General features: G+C 43.2%; 1 protein-coding gene across 1 annotated transcript in view; it reads left to right on the forward strand.

Moving 5' to 3' along the window:
• Positions 1–6,517, forward strand: part of LOC138358941 (nephrin-like) — a 402,545-nt gene that overhangs the window by 253,790 nt on the left and 142,238 nt on the right. The window lies entirely within an intron of this gene.

The following is a 6,517-nucleotide window of genomic DNA, read 5'->3' on the forward strand; positions in this document are numbered from 1 at the left end:
CAAGCATCATCTCCTTCATATCTTCCCCTCCCCCCCACCCCCTCCACCCCCCCCCTCCACCCAGCATCTTCTAAACCCCCACAAACACGCCGAAGAAGACCCAAACGACTCAAAAGTTCTCGCGAAATGGAGCATCGGGAATCGGTCCCCGCCATGCCAGAGCAGCGTTCTGAGGGGACATTTTGGCGGGTTTTTCTTATTTCCACGAGGACGCCGGCCTCAGGTCGGGCGACACGGGGCGCGCGTCCATCCATCGGCAAATAAACGCGACATTATCCATTTTTTTGGTTGGGGATGGGAGGGGGGTGGGGGGTGGGAAGGGGAGCAAGGAAAGGGAGGGGTGGCAATAAGGGGTCATATTCAAGGAGGGGGAGATGGCTCGGAGGGTGGGTAGGAGAGGAATATGACTGTTTGGGGATGGCGTGTTTTACACAGCAGATGTGGTGTGTGTGTGTGTGTGTGTGTGTGTGTGTGTGTGTGTGTGTGTGTGTGTGTGTGTGTGTGTGTGTGTGTGTGTGTGTGTGTAACAACGTAAACAATATACACATTACAGTTGACCTGTTAACCCAAACTAGGTGGAGCTGTTTGGATTCATATTTACCTCCTGGTTAGCTCCTCCCTGCCTCATGACTTTGCACGTGTATAGATTAAAGTCCTCTAACCATCTGGGGACACGTTTGTTGAGTGGTCAAAGCTTCTGTCTCTTATGTGGTGAGAGTTCTCATTTCTCAACTTATAGGCTCTCTCGTCTCTCAGAATACAAATTCTCTCGTCTCTCAAGATGTGAGAGCTTTCTCAGTGCCCCTTCAGGCAACTGCTCTGGTGCAGTAGTGAAGATCTCTTGGAGTCTTTGGTGAACTTTGTACAAACTTCTCATCATGTCTTTCACTAACCCTAACGTTGCCCATTACCCTGATCACCTGATTTTTGTTTATGTACCAGTTTCTTTCCCCAATATGTCTCGAATATACTTTAGATAGTTTTTCATCTTGGTTGAATTTAATTTTTTGCTTCAAATTACCTCTTGATTCTGGTTCTCAAATATTAATTTCAGGTGTATTTATTTTTTTTGCCTCTCTTTTCTCGGTTTTCCATTCATTCCCACCGGTGTTGTGCTTTTACTATTTGTGTATTTACTATCTGTGTCTGCAGAATCGAGATATTAGCTCTTGGACCCCGCCTTTCTACCCAATCTATTTTCCTCTTTTATATCTACTACATATATTTATCTCTAACACATACAAACACACACATCCCCCCAGAGAGCAGCCCGTAGCATCTGTCTAACTCCCAGGTACCTATTTACTACAAGGTAAACAGCGGCTTCAGCATGAAAGAAACTCTGCCCATGTGTTTCCCCCTCCGCCAGGAATCAAACCCGGGTCATTGGGACTACGATCCCCCGAGTGCTATCTACTCAGCCACGAGACCCTCTATCTGTGTGTGTGTGTTTGTATGTATTAAAAAAACTTAAGTATGTCAAGAAATCTTGGCAACAAATCTTGCCAATAAAAGTACTGTCAATAAAACTCCCATTTAGACGTCCAACATAAACCCACATCGTCCGCTATGGCTTTGCACCAGCCCGGGATACAGCACGATACATCCGCCTGATCATGTATCATGTATATATAAACCCACAGGCACATGCCCATCTTATAAGCTGGCATCTCAAAGCTCCTTTCAGAGAGGAAGCTGGAAGCGAGGATGACAGCTCGTAATGGCGTCCCATGGAGTGAAAAGGAGCCTCCGGAATCCCTCTATAAAAAGGTGGGAAAGTGGGCCAGTGGGTCTCAAGGCCTTGTTCATATGGTAATGATAGCTGAGGCCTCAATGGAACTAAGAGGGGAAAGGGGGAAGTTAAGGGAGTTGTGTTGACGGCTTGTCTGAGCCAATGGTGCCCGCCGTCTGGGGCTGATGGCCAAGAACATTATAGTTATGGTAATGTCATCCCCCCTCCCCCCCCCAGAAAAAAGTAATTATATTGAAATGGAATTTTATTACTAATAATAAACTTAATATTTCCTCGATATTGATAAAGTGATATAGAATCATAACAGTACGGAATGCTAATTAGAAGAATTGCCAAAAATAATGGTTCTGATAGTTGAACTATTGATATGAAAGCCAGACAATTACTATATAATATAACCAGTGTTCTAAGCTGTCCAAACAAAAGCAAAACAAGTCGCCAGTAAGAAACCTCAATCGTTGAAAAAATATTTGAAAAAAACAACATTTTTGGGAAAACACAAAAAATCGCCTTAAAAATAATTACAAACCAACAATTTGTTTTGAGAAATAAGAAAAACTCCATCGTTTTTTTTCTTATTTCTTATTTTTCAAGAAAAAGTCACTCAGAAGGAAAATAGACCTGAAAATAGACCTGAAAATAGACCTGAAAATAGACCTGAAAATAGACCTGAAAATAGACCTGAAAATAGAACAAGAGTCTAAACCATGGTGGCAGGGAGGGAATTATCAGAAGAAATTGCCAAGCCATTACGACTATATGACACTGGGAAGGGATCAGGATAAGGATTTGGGATGGGACGGGGGGTGAGGAAAGGAATGGTGCCCAACCACTTGTGAACTTGTCGGGGATTGAACGCCGACCTGTATGAAGCGAGTACCGTCGCTCTACCGTCCAGCCCAAGTGGTTGGGATAGACTGTGGATAAGATATAGGTTTTTAATTGCCCTTGGCAATTACTGGCCATTTGATTGGGTCTGGCAAAATGACCTCTGATAAAAGGAATGAATTAACACCTGCTGTTTATACGGCTCTGATATAACTAATAAAGTGACACACGGATACATAGAAAGGAATTATATATTTGTGATATAAGTCATGATTCGTAAGTCATTAAACACTTGCTACTGAAATGTTACTTAACTGCGGTGTTCCATAGACGTGTTCCTTGTGTTTCTTTATAGAATATTTTACGGGCGTGCTACTTATTGTGGAACATGCGGTGTTCCGGCGAGTATTTTTTCCTGTGCTACTTATGGTGTTTCAGGTTCCTGTTCCCTAATTTTTTTTTACGGGTGAGTCACCACTGAGTTCATTTCACTGTTACGGTGCTCCTTATCTGTGGAGCGTCCAGTCCTACTTGATGTGCTACTTACAGCGCTACACAGTGGATTTACCGTCACTGAATCTCACAGTGTCCCCTCATGCTACTTACAATGATACTTAATAAATGACATTGCTACTTAATACAAATTCAATGCTACTTATTCCACAGCTTTGTTTCCTCTATCGCTACTTAGAGTGTTCCAGCTTCTTTCCCATTCATAGATATGTTTCCTCCAGTGTTACTTACGAAAGGAACCCCGCCCCCCTCCCACTCCCCCCTTGGAGTAACAATCCGTTTTACTAGACTGTTGGTCATGTGTACTGCAGTTGGGTTGATCATAGGAACTGAGGCATAGTCTCCATCTTGACTAGACTCACGTTTAGTCAAATTAACAGGGCTGTCAACATGACTGTCAACAGGGCTGTCAACATGACTGTCAACAGGGCTGTCAACAGGGCTGTCAACATGACTGTCAACAGGGCTGTCAACAGGGCTGTCAACATGACTGTCAACAGGGCTGTCAACAGGGCTGTCAACATGACTGTCAACAGGATTCAGTACGGTCTGAAGGTCCATGAGTAAGTGATATATTTGTCAATAATCTATCACACATACACACACACACACACACACACACACACACACACACACACACACACACACACACACACACACACACACACACACAGGTGAGTGAACAGCGCTCTGGGGTCGTAGTCCGAATGGCCTGGGTTCCATTCCCGGTCGAGGCAGAAACAAATGGCCCGAGTTTCCTTCACCTTGATATATACTCCTGTTCACCTAGCAGCAAATAGGTACCTGTGAGTTAGACAGCTGCTTCGGGCAGCTTCCTTGGGATATGTGTATGTGAGAGAGAAATATATGTAGCAGATATGATCAAGGACAAATAGATCAAGAGTCATTACATTACATAACCGATAGAAAGGCGGGATCCAAGAGCTAACAGCTCGATCCAGCAGGCACAAGCATTAAATACAAGTAGTAAACTCACAAACAACACACACAAACACGCACGCAAAACCAAACAACAACAAAAAAACTCTATTCCAAAATATCATTAAACAAGAAGTCAGATGATGCTCTCACGTTGAAAAACAATTGAAAGCATTTTGCAACTTTTTCAATAAAAGTTGTCAACAGAGAGGGGGTCTGACCTCATTTTCTGGTAGCTTGGCTGCTAATGATGCCGACCGCTTCCACGGGGGGAGGGGGGGAGTGTGTGAATTTGTTATTCTGACTTGTCTTGTGTAATGGGCCCTGTGTGTGTTGTGTTTGTTGTGTTTGTTGAGGTGTTGTGTTTGCGTCTAAGCCTGAAAGAGCACCATGTGACCAATCACACACGCTAACTCTCACTCGTCAGTTAGAAGGGAGTGAACTAAAGCTTGCTCAATTGGGTCTATAATTACACAACACCCAGAAAAGTCAGAGTGCGATTTCAAGGGCCTGATGGACAGGCAACGAAGAGGGCGATTCTGAGAGTTTACCATACAGGACAGAGTTCGATTCTATGGCCACGTTTTTCAAGGCCCTTTCAAATAGCAAAAAACAAGAGGGGCGTTCTAATCTCAACATTCTATAATACACACATAAATCACAATGAAAAATTCCCCCTAGGGCTGTGAGGTGGATGCGAACCTAAGACCCCGGCATTGGCAGTCGCGAACTCTACCACTAGACCATCACTGACGCGCTAAAAGTCATACAACCGAATTTCTAATGAAATCACAGGAATTCTGGTGGTCCCCTACTGAATGAAGCCAGTCCAAATTGTTTACATTTGACCGACAAACAGAGGGAAGGGCAGAGTGGTTCCCCACCTTACATTAACGTGAATCACGTAACATTAATGACACTAATATTGAATCACGTGTTAATGTCATTGAATCACGTGTCATAGTTCCTAGTGGATCTTCTCACTGTAAAATATCTTGATGGAAGAGCATGTCAAGTTGGAACTGTCATCACGTACTTAAAATTTCGTACTCTATTGACCTTGTCCTCCTCCACCTTGCAAGGGATTGGTGTGGTATGAGGTCTATTAATTTCTAGTGGCCTTTTAAGGCCACTAGAAATTAATTAGAAATTAGACTAGAAATTAGAAATTAACTAGAAATAATTAACTAATTAACTAGAAATTAGTTGGCCTTTTAAGGCCAACTTGGGAACCTATCGACCATCCAGCTCCTAGAGTATATTTCCAGGAACAAATGTAAACAGTGTACATGCGTCGAGAAGCGAGGGATACCTCTTTGTGTTTATATAAATGTTTATATAAATGTTTATATATAAACACTTATTTATAGTCTTTATATAAATAAGGGGTGATCATTACCTTCCAGAAACACGACACACACACTGCGCAGCTAAGGTTACACACACACACACGCACACACACACACACATGTGAAGGCACACGCACACACACACAACATGTGAAGGAAGACACAAGGGAAAGAGGAGGAGATGCACCGAGCCTATTAGACCTGATTTTCACCCAGAACGTAGAAGATATCGAGAATTTAGAGCATGAAATACCTCTAGGGGCCAGTGACCATTGTGTCCTAGTCTTTGACTACATGATGGAATTCAAACTTATGACCATGGGACAAGAGATCTGGGAAAGGAGAGCTGACTACAGGAAAGGGGACTATATGAGGATAAGGGACTATCTGGGTGAAGTGCAGTGGGAGGAAGAAATTAGAGGAAAAACAGTCCAAGATATGATGGACCTAGTCATACAGAAATGCCAGGAGGCCGAAGAGAGATTTATACCAACGGTAAAGGGAAAAAATAAGAAGGAATATAATAACCCATGGTTTAATAGACAGTGTCAGGAAGCAAAAATGGCCAGCAGACGGGAGTGGAGGAAGTACAGAAGACAAAGAACAAAGGACAACAGAAGCAGATACAACAGAGCTAGGAACGATTACATTAACATAAGACGAACATCGGAAAGGGACTATGAGAACGATATTGCAATCAAAGCGAAAAAACAACCTAAGTTACTACACAGTCATATAAGAAGAAAAATGTCGGTGAACGACCAAGTGACAAGACTAAGGAAGACAGAGGGGGCATATACTGAAAGTGACAAGGAAATCTGTGAGGCACTGAATGCCAGTTTCCATGGAGTGTTCACTACCGAGCCTGAGCAGCTCCCATTGTTGGAAGGGGTTACCCTAGATGAAAGACTATCAGATATAGAGGTGACAGCAGAGGAGGTAATGAAACAGTTGACAACTCTAGATGCAACTAAAGCAGTTGGACCAGACAAAGTATCACCGTGGATACTAAAAGAAGCAGCACAGGCCCTCAGCGTGCCTCTGGCAATGATCTTTAATGAGTCACTTATGTCAGGAGAATTGCCCAGTTGCTGGAAGAAGGCAAATGTCGTGCCGATCTTCAAGAAAGGAGATA

This window comes from Procambarus clarkii, chromosome 87 (genome assembly GCF_040958095.1).
Source record: "Procambarus clarkii isolate CNS0578487 chromosome 87, FALCON_Pclarkii_2.0, whole genome shotgun sequence".
Classification (NCBI taxonomy): Eukaryota; Metazoa; Arthropoda; class Malacostraca; order Decapoda; family Cambaridae; genus Procambarus; species Procambarus clarkii.